Raw genomic sequence first — 21,949 nt, 5'->3', positions numbered from 1 at the left:
AATCCCATATTTTTGTTACCTTTTCTCTTAAGTATTTAAAATTCCATTTTCTTAAAAGCAAAGCCATCATCTTCCCTTACAAACCCTCTTCTTTTCCAGGGTCCTGAATTCAGTGAAATATATCACTGTCCACACAGAAACTCAAGCCAGAGAAACCTGGAAGCTCCTCCTGACTCCTCCCTTTTTGATTCCCTTCGCTTCTTGACCAGTCATCAATTTTATTATCCCCATGATCCAAATAACTCCCCAGTCCATCAATATCTCTCATTTTCATTGCCACCACCCTAGGTAGATCAAGTAAACATCATCTTTTACCTCAACAACTGAAACACCTCCAAAGTGGTATTTTCTGATATTCCACAACTGCACTGAAATTAGAGTAATTTTTAAAACTAAAAATAAAATCACACTAAATCATCTCCAGAAATCTTCATATTAATTTTTTTCAATAGCAGTGTTTATGGGTTTATAAGTCCCCACTTTCTTGCCCTCACTGTGAATTATGGAAAAAAAAAACACACCAAAAAAACCTTTCCTAAGTAGATTAGCAAGTATTCTGTCTTAATTTTTTAAAGACTTTCTATTGATTTTTAAAAAAATTTTATTTTAGAGAGAGAGAAAGGAAGAGGGAGCGAAAGAAACATCGATGTGAGAATGAGACACAATTGACTGCCTCCTACAGGGCCCCCATTGGGGGCGGGGAGGGGAGAGAATCGAGCCCGCAACCCTGGGCATGGTGCATAGGATGATGCCCAGCCAACTGAGCCACACTGGCCGGGGTTGTCTTAATTTTTTAATAGGAATTTCTTTTAATTTTGTTTTTTAATCCTCACCAGAGGATATTTCTTCCATTGATTTTCAGAAAGTGGAAGGGAGGGAGGGAGAGAGGAAGAGAGAGAGGGAGAGAGAGAGAGACATCGATGTGAGAGAAACAACAATTGATCGCCTCTTACACAGGCCCCGACTGGGGCCGGGGATCAAATCTGCAGCCAAGGTAAGTGCCCTTGACCAGAAATCGAACCCACAACCCTTCAGTCTGCAGGCCGACGCTCTAACCACTGAGTCACACCAGCCAGGGCTAATTTGTTTTATAGGATGTTGTTTTAATAGGAATTTCTTATAATAGAAATTTCTCTGATGATTAGTGATGTTGAGCATTTTTTCATGTGTCTCTTGGCCATCGGTATGTCCTCTTTGGAGAAGTGTCCATTCAGGTCCTCTGCCCACATTTTAATTGGGTTGTTTGTTTTCTTGGTGTTGAGTTGTCTGAGTTCTTTATAAATTTTGCATATTAAACCTTCATCAGATGTATCATTGGCGAATATCTTCTTCCATTCAGTAGGTTATCTTTTTGTTTTATTGATGGTTTCCCTTGCTGTGCGAAAACTTTTTAAGTTTATGTAGTCCCATTTGTTTATTTTTCCTTTTGTTTCCTTTGCCTGAGGAGATATGTCAGAAAAAAAATATTGCTATGAGAAATGTCCGAGATTTTACTGCATGTCTTTTCTTCTAGGAGTTTGCTGGTTTCGTTCAAGGGATTTGGGGTTTTGTTTTAGTGGACAAGTTATGTTGGATTTTGTTTCAGTGGACAAGTTATGTTGCTTAGATTCAAAAACTACAACCTTTGTCTACTCTGTGGTACATAACATCTGCTACTTCTGCCCTGTTCTTAGGGCTTTTGTAACTTGGCCCCTGGAGAGTCTCTTCTGTGCTTATAAGGTCTGGTTCCTCCCTATTTCTTCAACTTTGCCTCAGGGTAACTTCATAAAGTAAAAGTCAGGTTATTCATTCTGCAGATATTAACTTATTGAAAGCCTATTGTGTACCAGGCACATGGAACACATTAATAAACAAGATAGGGGAAAAAAAGGACACATGTCTTCCCCTTGTGGAACTTAAATTGTAGCTGGAGGAGACAGACAATAAGTAATAAACATAATATGTAAGTTAAAATATAAAGTATGTAAGAAGATGATATATATCATGGAATAAAATTGTACAGGGTAAGAGATATATGGAGTGTGTGGCATGGGATGAGTTGCAATTTTAAATACTTTTGATCTCAATCTTCTGCCCCAAACCCTTCAATTGCTCAATAAAGTTTTACATTAGCCTACAGGGCCCACATGACCTAGTCTCTATAATCTCTCTGACCTCATCTTGTGACACATCTTTCTCTTCAACCTTCCCACAGTGGTCTTTTTGCTATTTCCAGAATAGTCCAGGCATACTTCTACCTCCTGCTGGAACAAGCTTCTCCCAGATACCCACTCAGCTGATTCCTTATTGCGTTAAGTATTCTCAAATGTCGCATTCACTGTGACATTTTTTTAAATTGCTGTTTTATCTCCAATAACCTTTCTCCCGTTTCTCTGTCAGACTTCTCCTCACGTGTATGTATATGCAGATGTAATACGTTGTGTAATGTACTTGTTTATTGTTAATTTCTCTCTACTGGAATGTAAGCTCCATGAAGGGAGTGCTTTCCTGTGCCTGGAACTTAATAGATACTTGATAAATATTTATTGAAAGAAGGATAAAAGAGGAAGAATCTGAGCCTGGATCAAAGTGAAAAAGCAAGAAGGTGGTTGCAAGTGGAACTAGTCTTTGTGCAACTTGAGACCTGTGGGATAAAGTCATTTTAGATAGTCTCCTTAAACTCATGTGCATTTGACCACTTCCTGGAGCCCGGAGAGATTCTTGTTACCATGTAATAACTGTAAATAGCCTGGGCAACTTTGAGAATTTAGATTTCTCCTTATTTTGATCTGCTGCATCTCAGGGGCCAGCTTATTGTGATTTGCTAAGAGATCATAACATATATTAAAAACCTAGGAAGAATTTTTCTTGATCTTGTGACCATAGAAATGAAATTGTACCAGCTGCTAATTTCTCTTCCAAGTGAAGAATGCTAGCATTGGAATTATATTTATACTTGCACACATTGACTTTACCATTTTCCACTAACTATGAAATTCTGGTTTTGAAACTCTTCAGAGCAGAGAGATAGAAATTCATACACTGTAGAATCTCAGTTATAATTGCTACTTTGTCTCCCAAAGTAGGAGTACTACTAGCATTGAAGTTATGTTTATCGGTAATGTTTATCATTTCTACCAGCCATGGAATTTTGGATTTGGAATTTATCATAGCAGAAAGAGGAATGTTCACACACTATGGTATCTCAGCTGTAATCAGCTGAGCACTGCTACAAACCAAATGTTGGAAACAGATGGTATATGCTGATTTTTGTTCCTTTTGTCTCATGTAGAAAAGATTAGGTTGTTATGAAGAACATGCAGGTCATCCTTCTGGACTTGAAATAGAAGGAATTGCTCTTTCATGAACATGATAAAGGCTAATGCAAGATACAGGCTGGCATAATTTGATGTTGTACCTATGTAAAATTCGACCATTTGTGTTGACCGTATTTTAAATGTTACATAATATATGTAGCTCATGTGTTGTTTGTTTCTTTGGCTTACACCTTAGTTGATCTATCTCATAAATTAGGAACTTTAAAGAAGTTGTTTAGGAACTATATTTAATTATCATAATTGCCCCTTTATTCGCCAGCCTCCTAATGATTTTATTTTTTTTAGCTGTAGGTCCCTGGAATTTTCTAAGTGAATATTATTAATACAAGTCTCTAAGGTCTCTGAGAACTGGTGACTAATATGAAATACATCATTTTTTGCTCCAGCCTTTTTATAATAACATTTAGTGTGATGCTTAGTGCATTCCCTATATTGCTTTACTCAGAATGTCTATCTCTCTTAATTAGTTTACTTGACAATACACTTGTTTGAATTTCATTATTATTCCACCTGGGTGGGTCAATTTAAAAAGGGAAATTTGAATCTTAGGCCTTAAAATGAGTGTTAACAAATCTAGGTCCAATAGTGGATAAGAAAAGGGGACTATGAAATCAGTTGAGTTGAGGCATCATTTACAGGGATGTTCAAGTTGAACCTAAACATCAGTATTTATAAGGCTCTGTCTCTCTAAAGCTGTTAGAGTTCTTGTGTCTCTGTACTGTAATTTAAGGTCACTTTGGAGGATGGGAATCCTTGTTAGCACTGCTGCATTGTGTTGTTAGAAGTTTATGTATCTGAGGAAAAGAGCTTCTTAGTGAATAGCTTGATTTTTGTAAAAGCGCGTTCATCATTCATATATTCAACAAATATTTATTAAAAACCTATTGTTTCTGGAAGGAGACCTGGTGCAGAGTGAGTATGCCTCGGGCCAACCTGTAGTATGTGGGTCCTTGACTTCGTGCAGGCAAGAGGTCATGAGTCCAGGTAAGAGGTCATGAGTCCAGGTAATTTTGAGAGTATGTTTATCAAAGCGGGAGACAGTGAAACAAGGAAGGGCTTAGAATATGAGAAGCAATAGGAGAGAGCCTAGGCAGGGCTATTTTGGCCCTCTAGAAATGTTATAGAAAGGAAATGAGTGTAGGCTGGACTCACTGCAAAGTCAGAGAAAACGGGGCCTTGGAGACAGGTTCAGGGGTTAGCCCGGGACGAGCTGGTGCTGCCCATTGCTCCCCTATTAGTCTCACGGGGACCCTTAGAGTTTAGAAGAAAGAAAATTCATTGAAAAGGAGGTTCCAATGGGTGTGCTCCAAAGAGGGCATGCTGGCTTCTTTGTCTTGAGGGGTTTTATCTGCTTTCTAAAGGTGGGAATTTTAGGGGAAGTCTCAAGGGAGATCTCTATAGAATATTCATCAGCTTTCCAGGTGTGCTCTTTCAGGGTCAAGGTTTCCACTAGTTGGTCAGCACCAGTGCAAGGGGTCATTAGTCATTGCAGCTGGTCCTGGCATCACCCACCTGGTTTTGCTGCTTTTCTGGGCCTGGAACTAAAACACAACTGGGGCCTAGATGTGATCTCTGGGGAGGAAAGGTCAGGGGAGGGCCCAAACTGCAAGACCAGCAATATGCCAGAGGAGAAAAGGTCACCTTGGGGTCTAGGTCCAGCACCAGTTTTGCCTGTTGCTAGGGACCTGGAGTTTTCTGCCCTGGTGACCTTCTGCATCTGGCTGAAAATTGCTTGGCCAGTTTGTTCAGCTCTCTCAGTTTCCCCATTCCACTTTTGTAGCTTCTTACTATCCTACCTCACTATGATATGCTAAGTAACGATCTAGCAACTGATAATACAAGAAAGAGGCTTGGCTATTGAGGAGCTAATAGGTGAAGACAGCAAAAGGAACATCCAAATATAAGGTCATTCTGATAGAAAGAAGGCCTGTGAAAATACCCGGGAATGGTCCAGAGATTGACTGGGACAATTTTGATGGAGTGTCAGAGAAAGCTTCGTGAGAAAATGGCATTAGAGCTGAGATTAAAAAATTAGGAAAGCAGGGGTGCAGAAATCCCCAAAAGTAGTGCTATGGCTGGATTAAGGGAGTGCATGGTGCAAAATCACGTTGGAGAAGTAAGCAAGGGCCAGGTCCTGGGTGCCTGTGTGGGCCATAGCAAGAAATGTGTCTGTTGTGTTCTAACTGTAATTGAAAACACTGGGGAGTTTTAACGCTTTGCTGACCGGCTATTTGGAGCCAGAACTCACTCATGCGGCCGGCTACTTTTCTATCATGACGGGTCAGCAAGGTGTTTAAAATTCCTTAAATTAATGTCAGTGCAGATGTGAGTTATCTCATGACCTGTCAGCAAGGTATGGCAGGGGAGAGAGAGAATCTGGTGAGTTCTAAAAGAAGATTCCTTGGACACTTATTTTTCTGCATTGCCAGTGGAAAACAGACAGTAGCCTGGGCAAGAGTGAGGATCCCCACACCTCCTTACATACTCAAAAATCTGGAAATGCGAATTCAGCTGGCAGTTGTTGCTACGTTGGACCATGTTGGCCTTATGCCAAACACACACACATAAACCCCCACACACTCCATTTGATGAATGTCTGGAACTCATTAATGTGATTGTTTTTAATGCCTTCACTCATTTTTCTGCTCTCTTGTCTGCCATGTCCTTCTGAGGTTTCTTATTTTCCTATGTCTCACTTACATCATAAAACATTTCCCTCGTGAAGGATTTCTCTTTCTTTAAACCTTCTGTCAAAAGTCTGTTGTGCAGATTAAATCCTCTGGATGAGAACAGGTATAGGTGGAAATGAGAAAGTGTACTGCATAAAGTCGAGTAATAATAAACCATGTTAAAGAAACACTAGAGCTTCACAGTAAAAACAGATTTTATTAAACTGGCAAAACAGATTTATTCAGGCACTGTTGTAATAGGAGAAAAGAGACGTCAGTACAACATCAATTCTGAGTACTGAGGGCTATAAGGACAGGCTGGGATTTAGAGCAAGGAACAGGATGGGGAGGGTCAGTTTGGAAAATCAGTAGGAGGAAATATCAGGTAAAGGAGGATTCTGGCTAAACTGGCTTGACAAGAATCTTGCTGAAAGCAGGCCTGGGTGATCAGATATCACCTGAGGGATGGTGAGAGATGAGGAATTTGATCAGATATGGAAGTGATCAGATATGGAGGGTGGGGGATTCTCCCTAAACTGACTTAACTGGATTCTTGCTGAACTGGGCGGTGTAGACCCAACAAGAACGGACACTGAAGCCCAAGGTGAAAGCCTACTTGAGAAGAGAGCTTAGAGGTACTGGACTAACATCTGTTCAAATAGAGTCTTTGTCAACCAGGAAGAAATAGTCATATGTGTATTGCTCCCTTTTTACTGCTGACATGAATAGGAAGGATTCATCTTGTGTAGACTGCAGTGTCCAGGAAAAAATCACACTATGATTTTTATTTGGAGGCAATAGCATTAAGAGGATATTAAGGGCAATCTTAAGGGGAACAGATGTTATAGGAAAGCACATGCATGTTTTGAAGGAAGCTTGAAAAGGAGAGGCAAATAAACCATTTAACTCTTCAATGCCTTAACGACCTGGGAGGGGGTAGATAAACATTATCAGAACCACTCAGGGCTTCACTTAATTCTAGGAAAATGAATTACTGTGCCTGCTGCCTTCACAATCCTTACACAACTCTACCCATGACCCTCACCTTCATACTCACAGCATATATGAAAAAAATGAGCCCAAACGGCCATTTTTTATATTATATGACTCTGCCCCTTTTGCTACAGGTATTGGATTAGGAGCATTTGATCTAGTGACAGCCAATGCATAGATCTGTCTGTGACCTATGACAGGCACAATTTAGCATTCAATGATGACCTAAGACAGCGATTTTCAACCCTTTTCATCTCATGGCCCACATAAACTAATTACTAAAATTCTGTAGCACAAAAAATATATATATTTTACTGACCTGACCAAAAAAAAAAGATATAATTTTGATTCATTCACACCAGAAGGCTATTGCGTTGGCTGTTGTCATTTTTTTATTTGACAGTGTAAGGGAAAAGAGGTCAGTGCCCCTGACTAAATAGTCAAGTATTGCATGTTTCAAAGTTCTTGTAGCACACCAGTTGTAAATTGCTGATCTGGGCCAATCGTACACTTAGTACAATTTACATGAATTGAGAAAAGAGAAAATTGGGTAGGTTTGAAGCCAAAGATGCATAGAGAGAAGCCCTTGAAATAGATTTGGAGCCATGCATGAGGAATTAGATTTAGGTCTAGGAAAGGGCAGAGCAATCTGAGTTATAAACAGAAGTTATCAGGTTACGAAAAGTTCTAGCATACACAGAAAAACTAGGCTAGTTAGTGTAGATGAAAGATGGCTGAAAATTCTTTGACACTGTCTTATTCAAAGGTGAGGCCTATATCTCCTCCCTTTTCATCTGGTAGGCTTTCTTTCTTTTTTTTTTTTTTTTTTTGACTGCTTGACCAATAAAGTACAGTGAAAGTGACTTATGCCATTTTGGAACCTCAAGAGATTGTTAGCATCCAATTACCATCTGTTCAAATACTTGCTCTAGGAAATAAGCAACATGCTATGGCACCAGGAAGGCTCATAAGAGAGGCCCAAGCGGAGAGCTAAGGCCCCTGAGCAGTAGCCTGGGATGAGCTCCCAGCCAACAGCAGCACCCATTTTCCAGCCCTGTGAGTAAACCATCATGGAGGTGGGTCCTCCAGGTGCAGCTGAGCTGCCCCAAGTGACACCCCATGGAACAGGACACGGCCACCCCTGTTCAGCCCTGCCCAGACTGTGGGTTCATAAGCAAAATAAATGACTGTTGTCGGTGTTTTGATTTTTTTATTATTTTTAATTGTGGTGAAATACACATAACATAAAATCTATCTTAACCATTTTTAAATGTACAGCTTTGTCATTAAATACATTTTCATCACTATTCATCTCCAGAACTCTTTTCACCTTGCAAACATGAAACTCTATATGTGTTGAACAGTAAGTCCCCATTCTTCCCTTCCTCCTAGACCTGGCAACCACCATTCTCTTTATTTATTTATTTACTCAATCTGTCACCCCACCCCTGACAGCTGTCAGCCTGCTCTCTATCTATGAGTCTGTCTCTATTCTGCTTGTTAGTTCACTTGTTCATTAGATTCTACATATGAGTGAAATCATATGGCACTTGTCTTTCTCTGCCTGGCTTATTTCACTTAGCATAATGCTCTCCAGGTCCGTCCATGCTGTTCCAAAGAGTAAAATTTCCTTCTTTTTTATGCTGAGTAGTATTCGATTGTGTAAATGTACTACAGCTTTTTTATTCACCCATCTAATGATGGGCACTTGGGCTGCTTCCAAATCTTGGCCTTTGTAAACAACACTGCTATGAACATAGGGGTGCATACATTCTTTGGAAATAGTGTTTCAAGTTTCTTGGGATATATTCCCAGAAGTGGAATTGCTGGGTCATAAGGCAGCTCCATGTTTAATTTTTTGAGGTAACTCCATACTGCTCTCCACAGTGGCTGCACCAGTCTGCATTCCCACCAACAGTGCTCGAGGGTTCCCTTTCTTCCACATCCTTGCCAATGCTTGTTACTTGTTTCTTATTGATGATAGCCATTGCCATTCTGATAGGTGTGAGGTGATATCTCATTATGGTTTGAATTTGCATCTCTCTGATGATTAATGATGTTGAGCATCTTTTTATATGTCAATTGGCCCACCATTCTACTGTATGTCTCTATGAATTTGACTACTCTAGGTACCTTGTATAAGTGGAATCATATAGTATTTATCCTTTGTGCCTGGCTTATTTTGATTAGCATAATGTCCTCAGAGTTTATCCATGTTGTAGCATGTGTCAGAACTTCCTTCCTTTTTTATGGCTGAGTAATACTTCATTGTACACATACACCATATTTTGCTTATTCATTTAACTGTTGATGGACAGTTGGGTTGCTTCCACATTTTGGTTAATGTGAATAATGATGCTATGAATATGGATGTACAAATATCTGTTTGAGCTCCTGCTTTCAATTATTTTGGATACTCAAAAGTGGAATTGGCCTGGCCGGGCATGGCTCAGTGGTTGAGCATCGACCAAGGATCCAGGAGATCGACGTTCGGTTCTCAGTCAGGGCACATGCCCAGGTTGCGGGCTCGATCCCCAGTCAGGGTCATGCAGGAGGCAGCCGATCAATGATGTTTCTATCTCTCTCTCTCCTTCTCCCTTTCTCTCTTTGAAATCAATAGATGTATTAAAAAAAAGTGGAATTACTCACTGCCATTTGTTTCTGCAAAGTGAAAATCAATTAAACGAAGGAGTACCATTCTACTTGTTACAGGTGTACTAAGCTATACCATCCTGCCAAACTGTACTATATTGTCAAAAGCAAGCAATCCCTTTAGCATAGGACACATAGCCAACAAGTAACTAGACATACAAATATACAGTTTCTAAATAAAAAAGTTGACAAATATTTTCACTGGATATGATGGTCACTTGTTCTACAAATCAAATCAAATTTTAGACAACATATGTGGTCAAAATGAGACAACTTTTTTCAAAGTCATTGAAAATGTAATGAATTCCTACAAGTCAGATGTTCCAGAGCTTTATATAATAAATACACATTCACAAATTAGTTTATTTTCAGATTATTGACCACTTTAAAAAAAAAACACACTTTTTTGGTCTCTGAGTTCTATGAGTCTTTTGATTTTTATGTGATTGCCTAAGATTCACAGGTTAACAGATCTATTGATTTTAACAATTAGCTTTAAGCTCCTATTCTATCCAGTCTCTCATCAATAATAAAATCGGCTACCTTCCATTTGCCTATGTCCTGACTTTGGTAGACTCTCTCAAAGGGGAAATGAGGGGCATGGAATTAACTAGAAGATAGAGAAGATTTCAAAGTGTAAGAGAGATAATTGTCATAGCTAAAATATTTGAGTTGGATATGAGAAGGATTATGAAGTGTTAATACGTGAAGGAGTTTAATGTGTGTGTACGTTACATGTGTTTCTGTGCATTACTTGGACTATAGGAGCCCAGAATAATAGTTCTTAATTCTGGCTGCATAACATTAGCATTGCCTGGGGATCTTTTAAAAATACCCATCAGGTCTTACCCTGTTGTACCAAGTCAGATAATTATCTGGGGACGGGATTCCATCACAAGTATTTTTTAAAGTTCTCCAGATGAGTCTAATGAGCACCCAGGGTAGAGGACAACTGGACAGGGGAATAAAAACTATGTTTGTACATTTTGCATATTCTGCACAAGGCCAGCCACTCTATGAGTGCTCATTAGACATTAAGGAGGCATCTATTGAACCAGGTCTTTTAGTAACAGATGAGGCCTCAATTAGATAGATAGCCACTCTATTCTGTAGTGCTTTCGGGTTTCAAGTTCACACAGATAAGATGAACAGTATCCATGACAACAGATGTGATTCATCCATTCCCTGGCTTTCTATTTCCTTTGGGACATTCTGTTTCCTAGGATGACATTTGGGGCAGTTCAAGTGCTCTCTCAGCCATGTGGCAGAACTAGTGATTTGATCACTTCTTCATCTGTACCTTTTTAATGTTATAATCCTAAGGCTATGCCTCATGCACGATAGCAGTTTACATACATTTTTTAAAAAGTAGTGCAGCCCTGGCTGGTTTGGCTCAGTGGTTAGAGCATCAGCCTGTGAACTGAAGGGTCAAGGGTCTGATTCCTGATCAAGGGCACATACCAGGGTTGCAGGTTCAATACCCGGCCCAATGAATTGATGTTTCTCTCTCTCTCTTTCTCTTTCCCTCCTTCCTCCCTTCCACTCTCTCTAAAAATCAATGGAAAAAATATCCTCGGGTGAGGATTTAAAACAAAAAGTACAATATTTGCATGGTTATGATAAAAAAAAAACCTGATTAATTTACCCTTTAAGCATTTACTAAATATTTGTTGGATAGTCAATACTTAGAGGCCAATCCTTGCCCTCAAGGATCTTGTATTCTAAGTGATAATAATACCTATTTTTTGCCATCAAATCTATTTCATGATTTAGGGTCTCAAATTTGTATATGGTGTTATATTAGTCAAGGCTCTCCAGAGAAACAGAACCTATAGAATGTGTAGATATGAAGAAAGAGATTTATGATAAGGAATTGGCTTACATGATTATATGGAGCCTGGCAAGTCCAAATCTGCAGTGTGGGCCATCAGGCAGAGAGCCAGGAGAGCTGATGCTCTAGTGTTATCCAAAGGGCAGGAGGCTGGAGACTCTGGAGAGCTAAGAGTGCAGGTGAATTCCAAAGGCAAACTGCTGGAGAATTCCCTCTTGTTTGAGGAGGCAGGTCTTTGTGTTCTATTTCGGCCTTTAACTGATTTGATGAGGCCTAATTGGAGGGCAATCTGTTTACTCAAAGTTCACTGATTTAAATGTTAATCTCACCCCAAAAGGCCCTTCAAGAGGACACATAAAATTAACCATCACAGGTGCGTAAGGATGATGACAATGATGACAGGTACACTAAATTGAGTGCAAACCACGTGCCAGACCCGGTGCTACTCTGTTTACACTCTAATCCTCACGCTGACCCTGTGAGGGAACTAAGGCTACTGTCTTCATTGTGCAGAGGAAAACGAGGCTCATAAAAGTTAAATTACTTGTCCAAGTCACACAGTTAGCAAGGGCTGGTCTTGCAAATTTAACACAGATCCATCTGGCTCATAGCCCTCGCCCTTAACCACCACAATGCTTCATAAAATTTTATGGGGGAAGTTTCCTTTCTGCCATCCTCTGAGGTATACTATTAAGGGGGAATGACTTTTTGTTTGTACCTTACAAAGGAAACTTTTTTGTTATTTGCAATGTTTTATTTAATACTGATTTGAAATACTGTGGGCAATTGCAGTCTAATGTGTTAAAGTCAGAGCAAACACCTATCTTTTTCCATTGGAAATTTTTCATTAAAATGAAGTGTGCCTCTGCTTCTTCCCATTTAAAGTGGAGAGGAGATACTTCTTACTAAAGGTTCAAAAAATGCCTTGAGATCCTCAAGTGACAAATACTCCGAGGAGAGGAGCTGCTCTGCTGACTTAAATGTGTAATCAAGTCAGTAAACTTTAATCTCTCTGATCAATATAAAATGTTAATATAGCCTCCTGGCTCTTCTGACTTAATTGCACAGCAATGTAATGTTATCAGGAGAGCTGTGCTGAAAATCAGTTAGAATGGGAACCATGATCTTACCTGTTGTAAGAACTGAGAAAATTAGTTCAGTGACACAAACCATTCTTCAGTGCAGTACCTTCTTATCTTTCATGGCCCTGGTTTGCTTAGCATTTATTTTAACTGATTATTTAGTTAACTAGTAATCATTAATTAAAAAAACTTTTATTGAGCACTTCCAGTGTGACAGGTGGATAACTAATACCTGTTTAGAACTTCATAAAGCAGCTTCACATACATCTCATTTATCCCTGTTCTGAGATGGAGAATATTAACTCTTTCCCTATATGCAATTATTATTTTTGTCTATGGTTCAGCTCCCTTTCAAAAGGTACTTCTAACATAATTGTACTGATGAAGCTGAAGATCCAGGCTCCCTTCAGAGATAAGTTAATAACTGTTAAATTCCAAGGTATATGGTTTTCACTGAAATCTTCCTGCTTCGTCTTCCCATTTTAGTCAATGAGATTAATTTTTACCATCTGTAATTCTTTTGTTGAACAAATCAATATTACATTGGTTCTTGTTATTTCCTTCAGAAAATATTAATCATCAGATCAGAGTATCAGATTTTGGGAACATGATTTGCGAGAAAATGTTATGTGATAAGAAAAGTTTATTAAGCTTTATTTTGGTATTTAAATGAAGTGTTAGACATGGGGGGGTCATATTCTAAAGGCATACAAGAGTATTTGGGAAAATAATTTAAACCTAAGCAGCTACTGCTTGCCTAGCCTGAGTCCTATATATCGCAAAAATAATGGTAGCTGGAAATGTCTATGACAGGTATGAGGCCACTTTTTGAACTGGCTCTTCCTCTTCTATTTAAAGAGAAATATTGTGTTCACTGTTTCCCACTAACTGTATTATGCTTTGCTTTGGAAAAGGCCATCAACTGTGAATCATTTCCAATATGCTGGGCTACAGACTGCTCAGTATTACATCATGTGATCATTAAGACTGTGGAGCTAGAAAGGTTTCAGTTAGTTCTTTACTCTAGCAACTTGACTTCATTCTTATTGATACTTAACATCAACTTGTCTAGAGCCTGTAGCTTTCTGTTTTAGGATTATATAGAGATCATGATCTTTTCATATTTTTCTGACAAATGCAATGATTATAAACACATTAAAATGAACTCATATGGCCCTAACCAGTTTTGCTGAGTGGTTACAGCGTCGGGCCTCAGACTGAAGGGTCCCGGGTTCGATTCCAGCCAAGGGCATGTACCTTGGTTGTAGGCTCAGTCCCTGGCCCTGGTCAGGGCATGTGTGGGAGGCAACCAATGGGATGTGTCTCTCTCACATGGATGTTTCTCTCTCATTCCCTCTTCCACTCTCTCTGAAAAGCAATGGAAAAAATATCCTCAAGTAAGGATTAAAAAAAATTAGCTCATATGTGTTGAAGTCTTGCAGATTCTCAGAATTTTGTTTTATTAAACACTTTAAAGTTAATAAGAAAACCTCTTGTCGACATTTTGGGGAACATTTTCTACATCCCCCAGTTTCCACTTGCCTACTTACCCCTCTCTAGTCCACTCCAGTGGGGGGAGGTACGGAATGGAATTCATCAGGTCATTCTCCGGGTCTCATTTTTCAGGAGTGGAGCCTAAGCAAGAGGGGTATAAATGGACGGCATGCTCTCATCTCCCTTTCCTCAGCTTTCTGATAACATTGGCAAATAAGATCTGAGATCTGAACTTGGCTTTGGGGTAGAAATAACAGAGCCGACCTTCCAATTCAGGGCTCCTCAGGTCTGTCTATGTAGGAAAGGAGTTTTCTACTTGGTCTAACATGGAAAATTTGGGTTTAACATTGGAATTTGTGGTAGGACCCAGTCAGATTCATCGTATATGCATGTATTTCCCTTACAAAATTGTGTGGAGAGATGGATTAGGGAAGATTTGGTTATTTATATGTCTTAGCAAAGACCACCATAATGCCGTTTTAATTTCATTTTAATGGAATTCATTCAGTTACTACTTTTATCTAGTATTTTAATCTAGTATCATAGCAGGTACATGAAAGTAGCCTCAAATTAAGCCCCGGAGCTGCCGGGTTCTTCCTGATGAAAGAATTTGGGATGCTTCTGTCTCCTCCATGTAGTTGGCAGTTTGGGTGGTGAAGAGATGGCTGACAGTGTCCCAGCCTTTCCCCAGGACCTTGCCAGGGGCATCAAGGACCCCATCTGGGGAATCTGTACCATCTCAAAGCTCTACATTCAAATTCAGCAAAAGAGAGAGGAGCTGCGTGGAAGAAGGGCAAGGAGTGTCCTGGCGCAGAGGAGAGCCCAGAGCAGAGAGGAGGTGAGAGAGTGAGCGCGTATTGTTTGTGGGGTTTTCCAGCGCTGTGCTCCGGACGGCGGGCTATCCTGGGCCAGGCGCCTCTTGTTCTGTCGGGTGTTTATTCCTGTCCTTCAGTCAGTCACTGCCCAAACTACTGGTGACCCGTCTCTCCACGGAGATGCTTGGTCGTGGCTGGAATTCTCCCTCGCATGTTTTCGGTGCTCTTCGGGGGCTCCCCCTGTTTGTGCTTAGCGAAGCTGTGAATGCCATTTGGTTTCAAGATATAGCTGACCCGGCGCTCGAGGTGTCAGGGAGGAAGCCTTACCCGCTCCCCAGGGCCAGCAAAACCATTGCTGCCCCGCTCCTCAACCTCCTGCTTCAGGCCCCCCTCCTCAGCAGGGGATGTTTGTGGGTCCCTTTCCCACCCACCTTGTTGGTCAGCTGGTTAGTGTCCTGCTCATGTCCCTTCTCTACTCACTACCCTGCTCTGAACATGGTTGGTTCAGAAAGGAACCGAAAGGCACCGGCGGCTGGCAAACAGAGAGGAGCTGGCCTTCCCCCTTCGGACTTGGCCCGCCCCTGGCTTTCCTCACAGCGATGCAGCCGTCGCATGTCATGGTGGCTGCCTCTTCTCCGGCCTCTTTCCTTTATTCATCAGCGGCGCCAAGGAAGCCCAGACCCCTGGCAAAGCTCACCTTTCCCAGTTGCCCCTCTTCTCCTTGGTGGTTTTCTTAAGCAACAGACTGGTCCGCAAGACGGCCTACCTGCAGCCTGCCCTGAGGAGCAGCCTCTGCGGAGAAGTTCCCTTCCCGCATTCATCTGCTGCCCAAATGCAGGCTGCTGCAGGCCACCGAGGCCCCTGCCACCCAGGGGCAATGAGTGGGATTGGAGGGGCCGTGCAGTTTTCCCCCTGTTCACCTCCCCGCCAGGGAAGGCAGGACCCACTCTGCCAAGGGCCCTCTGCATATTTCCTCCTGAGGAATTGAGATTTTTGTCTCTGGTGCACTGACGCCAGTATGTGGATTTTTAACACTTGTGAGTCTGAAAGGACCACAGGTTTTTCTGTAGCAATTTTCAAACATTTGCCAGCCCCAGTGCCTGGACTGATCCGAATGTTTTTTCTCCCTGTGCCTCTTACCCTCCCACCTCCCCTTCCTGCCTTCCTTCACCCTTGGATGAATGGATTTTGTAATTCTCGCTTTTGTATTTTGTGGACCTGTTATTCTTGTTGTTTTTCTGTGAAGCACATATATTGGATGTGGGAGGTAAAGGAGCACCTCAGATGCTCCTGGCCACTCCCTTTATAGCCATCACCGTCTTGTGTCTTGTAACTCAGGTTAGATTTTGGTCTCTCTCGCTCCACAAAAAATAAGCCTGAAGAGATGGGACAGGAGGAAAGACCTCACAGCCAGATCGACTGGGGTTTAAGGAGTGATTTTTCTTCCCCTTGAAGGGGAAAAAAGCTTTTTTCATTGGTACATTTAAAATTCCCCAACTCCAGGGAGGTACCAGTTTTGGGTAAGTGCCACTTCAACACAGAATGCTCAGAGAGCCTGAACTTTTAAACTCTGCAGGTCTGAAATTTACTGTCGGCTACTGTCTGGTGTTTCAAAGGAATATTGGGTGCTGCAAATAAGAACTAAAGGGGTAAACTTACTAAACCCATTAAACCTGTGATTGGTGTTTTTCTGTCATTTTAAAGTAAGTATGCGGGGAGGGGACAGATGTGAAAACACTTGTACAATTTAAAAATGTCACAATTAAACATGAGCTGCCCCCCCCCCCAAAGAGTTTGGAATTCTAAGATACGAGTTTCTAATCTATCCTATTATTTTGTAGAGAAGAAAACAAGTCTCTCTTGTTCAATATTGACATTGTTTTTCCATTCCTTCCCTAAAGCTGAACACTTGGCGTCACTCCTTCATAAGGAGCTTTCTCACTGAAAGCAAGCTATCAGGTTAACTTCATTCAATTGAAATGCTCTTAGGATATAAAAACAAAACATTCGATAAGATTTAATTAATACTTTCTATGTGCTATTCATTCTATCACATTCTTGTTTAACTTTCACCAGCACTGTGTAGCTAGCTTAATTTTATAGATTAGAAAACTGGGTGTTTGAGATGTTAATGGTTTGGTCATGCAGCTAGTAATCGACAACCCCAGGATTCCTTCTCAGGGCTGTCATACTGCAGAGCCAACCTTCCTATGTGCTATGCTATTCTACCTCTATTACATACATATTTCAGTATGGTATAATTTTTTTGGTTTAAATAGACTTGGTTCTGTTACAAAAATATTGTTCTGATGGACAAATTATCCTCCTAAATATTTGCATTCCACTTATATGCTACTCATTAGAACTCTTTGTAAGTGGTGATTCTTGGATGCTAAGCCATTGTGAAAAATAATTAAAATTCTTATTTTTCCTAGTAAGAAGAAATCTCTATAATTTTCCTGCTTAAATGTCTACATGAAATCACATTCTGTCATTTCTTTGTATTTTGTTCTTTAATGTTAACATTCCATTAATTTGAATCAGAAATAAAGGCAAGATCTAAAGCTTAAAGTCTTCTATGAACATGATTTGGGAAATAGTTCTCTATGGCTGAAATAGACAGCCTGTGAGTATGTAGAGAAATAAATGTGGTTGAAAGGTAGCTTAGGGCCAGTTTATAATATGGCCCACGTGTAAGCATTGTAGGAAAAGTGCTGCTTTCAGCTGTTGAATAACCCACACTTTGAAATTAGTCTGCACTTGGTACAGTACCTGGCACACAGTAGGTGCTTATTAAACTTTGAAAGGAAACCAACTCTGGCAAGACAACAAAGTTTTAATAGAACATTATTAAGAATCACATTTGGATTAATGGCTTAGTCTTGTTTTTAGTAGCAAAACTAGTTTTGAGAAGACAATATAAAGGAATTTTGAAGAATGACGAATCAGATATTAAAATAAGGAGGAACAAGGTTTTTGGAATAACATTTAGCTTAGTGCCTAGTGCACAGGGAGTGGTTTAAGAGATATTAAGTAAATGAAAAGTGTACATCGTGTGTATGTGTGTATGTGCACACATGCACTCAAACCTTCATCACACAGGTAAATGATAAAGAAGTAAAAAAGAAAGTTTAATGTATTCATATAAAATTCAAAATTTAGTTTTGGAAAAACCTATTGGGATGCCAGATTCGACAGAGCTTATTCTTTATTTTTATTCCCGCTGTTAAGCCTTTTGACAGCTTCCTTGAAATCTCAGGCTCCCCAATGCAATACACTAATAATTTAGGGAAGAAAATCCAAAAGATGGGGTTGAAGAATAATTAGCATTTAACCGAATGTGAAAACAAGCATGAAACAATGTCCCAGAGGTGGCAGATATGAAAGAGACTTAATGAAGAAGAGAAACGTAATAACGATCAGAACAGAAAGATAACTGTTCAGACTCCAGGCTCTGGCTTTTGAAATACTATTGAGGGTTTCCATGATGGGGTGGCTCCTGGGGCACCTGGACACATCTGCTTTAGCTGTTTGGTTCTGGAAAATTTTAAGGTAACCTTGGGGCTGAAGAGCGCGTGTGGCTTTGTAAAACAATAACTTTAAACCATTCTGTTCTACTCTTACCTCCTTGTTTACCCAGTAGCCTCACTCTGTGCTAATTCCCTCCTCAGTGGTTGTCTCAAGCCCGTCATCTCTAGAGGCTGAGTCAAATTTTGTAGAATCATTGGGAGTATGCTAGAGTTTGCTTTTGTTATAAAAATCAAAGGACAAGAAGGCAACATTTAAATTTTGCTAAGCTATTAAGTCGCTTTTAAAATCCACCCCACGCTGTGGGGGAAAAATACTCAAATGCTAATCTCCATCTTAGGTCTTTTGTGAATACTTCAGAGCCACATTTTTTTTTTTTTTTTTTACAAATCTGCAGGACTTTCCTATTTAGGTGTTCTGCTCAAACTGCCCTCTTCTACAAACCAAACTTTGTGCTCTCTCAATCAAATGACACATTTTGGAACAGATTTTTCTTCTTTTTCTTTCTCTGTTCACAATCTGTTACCTTGTATTATTGTTTTTCCTTTGAAAAACTAAATACTTCCAATTCAAAATTAAATATTTAATTACTTCCATTCTTATTCTGTAGCCTGAATTGTCTTCACTAATTGTTTACCCCAAATGTTCTTCAGGAAAACGAAGGTAATAATAGGGTTGTCGTAAGTTTTAAATGAAATAATGTATACAGGAATATGTAGCATATACAAGATGCTTAGTAAATGATCTTTATTAATATGTTTTCCTGTTCAAAACTTTTCATTGTTTTGTTGCCTCTGGGATAAAGTCTGGAAATTCAGACCGATATTCGAGATCATGAGGGTTTGGCTCTAACTACCCTTATCAAATTATTTTTCACTAATGTCTAATTATTATGTAATTACACAAATCTCTTTATGCCACAAACAGGCCATATTCATTCCAACATCTCTGCCAACATTCCTGCTCTTTGTACCCGGGAAATCCTACTTCCTCCATTTCATCCTACGTTCCAAGCTTCAGGTCCATTCTTGCCACTTCTGTGGCACCGCCTTTCCCTGTCCTGGGTGGAGGAGATGCAGCAGTGAACAAGGCGGACAATGTCTCTGCTCTCAGGATGCTTACAGTCTAGTGGGGAAACATAATAACCAGAGTGACAAAGGAATAAAATGTAATAGATGCATACAACGAAATACTGTTCAGCCTTAACAGGGGACAGTGAGGATGAATCTCGAGGACATTATGCTAAGTGAAATAAGTCAATCACGAAAATACAAATCCTTCATGGTTTCACGTTGAGAAGGCCCTAGAGTAGTCAAACTCACAGGAACAGAAAGTAAAATGGTGGTTTCCAGGGACTGGGGAGACGGGAAAAAGGAAGTTGTTATTTAGTGAGGATAGCATTTCAGTTTTGCAAGATCAGAATGTTCTAGAGATCTGTTGTGCAACAGTGTGCATGTCGTTAACAAACTGTACCGTACACTTAAAATGATTAAGATGGCAAATTTTGTTTTGTGTTTCTTACCGCAGTAAAAAAGAAATAACGGAGATAATCTCAGCCAATTAGAAGTGCTCTTAAGAAAATAAAACAGGATAACGGGAGTTTCTGAGAGGCAATGCTCTTTTGGAAAGCCTGACTGAAGATTTCTGAGCAGAGACTTGAGTGATGACATGGGTCAGTCACGAGAGTCAAAAGGCGTAGTTAAGTGCCAAGGTCAGGAGGCTGAAAGAAGTTTGGCTATTCGAGAAGGAAGAGCAAGGCGACAATCAGAGGGCACACGGTGAATCTGTTGAGGAAGGCAGACCCTAGATTCTGTAGGGACTTGTGGGCCGCGCAAAAGAGACTGAATTTTATTTAAATGGGACAGGAATTTATTAGAGGATTTTAAGCAGTGGATGATATGGTCCGATTTATGGTTTTAAAAAGTCAGCTAGCTATACTGAGGAAATAGATTCATAACAGTAAATACAGAAACTGAAACGCCATTTAGGACGCATTTACACTGGAATACGGGTGGCGGTGACCTGGACTTGGGCTCTGAAGCCAGGTTGTCAGAATTGGAGTAGAGCTTGAGGTAACAACAGCTGGATTTGTGGGTGGGTTAGATGTGGAGAATGCAGGAAGAAGAATTAGGGATGACTTTTATGCTATTGGCCTGGGCAACTAGGGGGAAATTATAAGAGGAACGGGTTTGGGTTTGAGGGGATAAGAAGTGTAGGGTTCAGTTTTAGCTCATTACAGTGTTTTTTTAAAAATCTGTATTGAGATATAATTCACATACCATGAATTTTATGCAACATTTAGAGTGTACAGTTCAAGGACATTTTTTACTATATTCACAGAACTGTGGAATCATCATCACAATCTAAGTTTAAAACATTTTTATCACTTCAAAAAGAAACCTGTACCTATTGCCCTGTCTCCAGGCAAATCACTAACCTACTTTCTGTCTCTGTACATTTCTCCAATCTTGGCATTTCATGTGAAGGGATGCTATAAAGTGTGGCCTTTTATGGCTGGATTCTTTCATTCAACGTAATGTTTTCAAGGTTCATTCATGTTGTAGCATGTATCCATCAGTACTTCAATGTTTTTTATTGCTGAATATTTCTTTGTATAGATATACCACATTCTGTTTATGCATTCATCAGTTTATGGATATTTGTGTTATTTCTACTTTTTAGCTATTATAAATAATGCTGTTATAAATGTTCTTGCACAAGTTTTTGTTTTGGACATATGCTTTTATTTTATTTCAGTATATAACCAAGAGTGGAATTGCTGGATTAAATAGTAACTCTATGTTTAACATGCTGAGAAACTGCCAAACTATTTTCCAAAGTGGCTACACCATTTTTTAGTCCCATCAGCAATGGATAAAGGTTCTAATTCCTTCACATTTTCTTGCCAACACCTGTAACTGTCTAAATTTTCATTGTAGTTATTCTAGAGGGTGTGAAGTAGTATCTCATGTTTTTTATTTTGGCTTAATTCTCAAGGATATGTTTTTATTAATTTTTAGAGAGATAGGGAAGGAGAGAGAGATGTGAGAGAAACATTGATTGGTTGTCTCCAGGATGTGCCCCAATCAGGGACTGAACTTGCAACCTAAGTATGTGCCCTGACTAGAAATCAAACCCACAACCTTTAGGTGCACAGGACGACACTCCAATCAACTGAGCCACCTGGCCAGGGCTCTCGTGGTTTTGATTCACATTTCTCTAAAGAGTAATGCTGTTGAGCATCTTTTCATGTGCTTGTTGGCCACTTGTGTATCTTCTTTGGAGAAATATCAACTTAAATCCTTTGCCCATTTTTAAATTGTTTTTTCTTCTTTTTTTATTGTTGAGTTGTATGATTTTTTCATATATTCTAGATGCAAGCCCCATGTCAGATATATAATTTGCAAATAATTTCTATTATTCTTTGGGTTGTATTTTCACTTCCATGATAGTATTTGCCTGCAGTGCAGAGTTTTAAATTTTAATGTATTCTAATTTATCTCTTCTTTTCCTTTGTGATTTTTGCTTTTAGTGGCAAATCTAAGAAATGGCCAAGTTAAATTTTAGT

The 21,949-nt window shown here is 39.8% G+C and overlaps 1 pseudogene; it reads left to right on the top strand.

The window, feature by feature from the left end:
• The first annotated feature begins 14,699 nt into the window (after positions 1-14,699).
• On the top strand, positions 14,700-15,590 carry LOC107537107 (etoposide-induced protein 2.4 homolog; annotated as a pseudogene).
• The last annotated feature ends 6,359 nt before the right edge of the window (positions 15,591-21,949 follow it).

This window comes from Miniopterus natalensis, chromosome 1 (genome assembly GCF_054644295.1).
Source record: "Miniopterus natalensis isolate mMinNat1 chromosome 1, mMinNat1.hap1, whole genome shotgun sequence".
In the NCBI taxonomy this organism is placed as follows: Eukaryota; Metazoa; Chordata; class Mammalia; order Chiroptera; family Miniopteridae; genus Miniopterus; species Miniopterus natalensis.
Note: the sequence above shows the minus strand (reverse complement) of the source record. Positions and strands in the feature narration are given on the sequence as shown.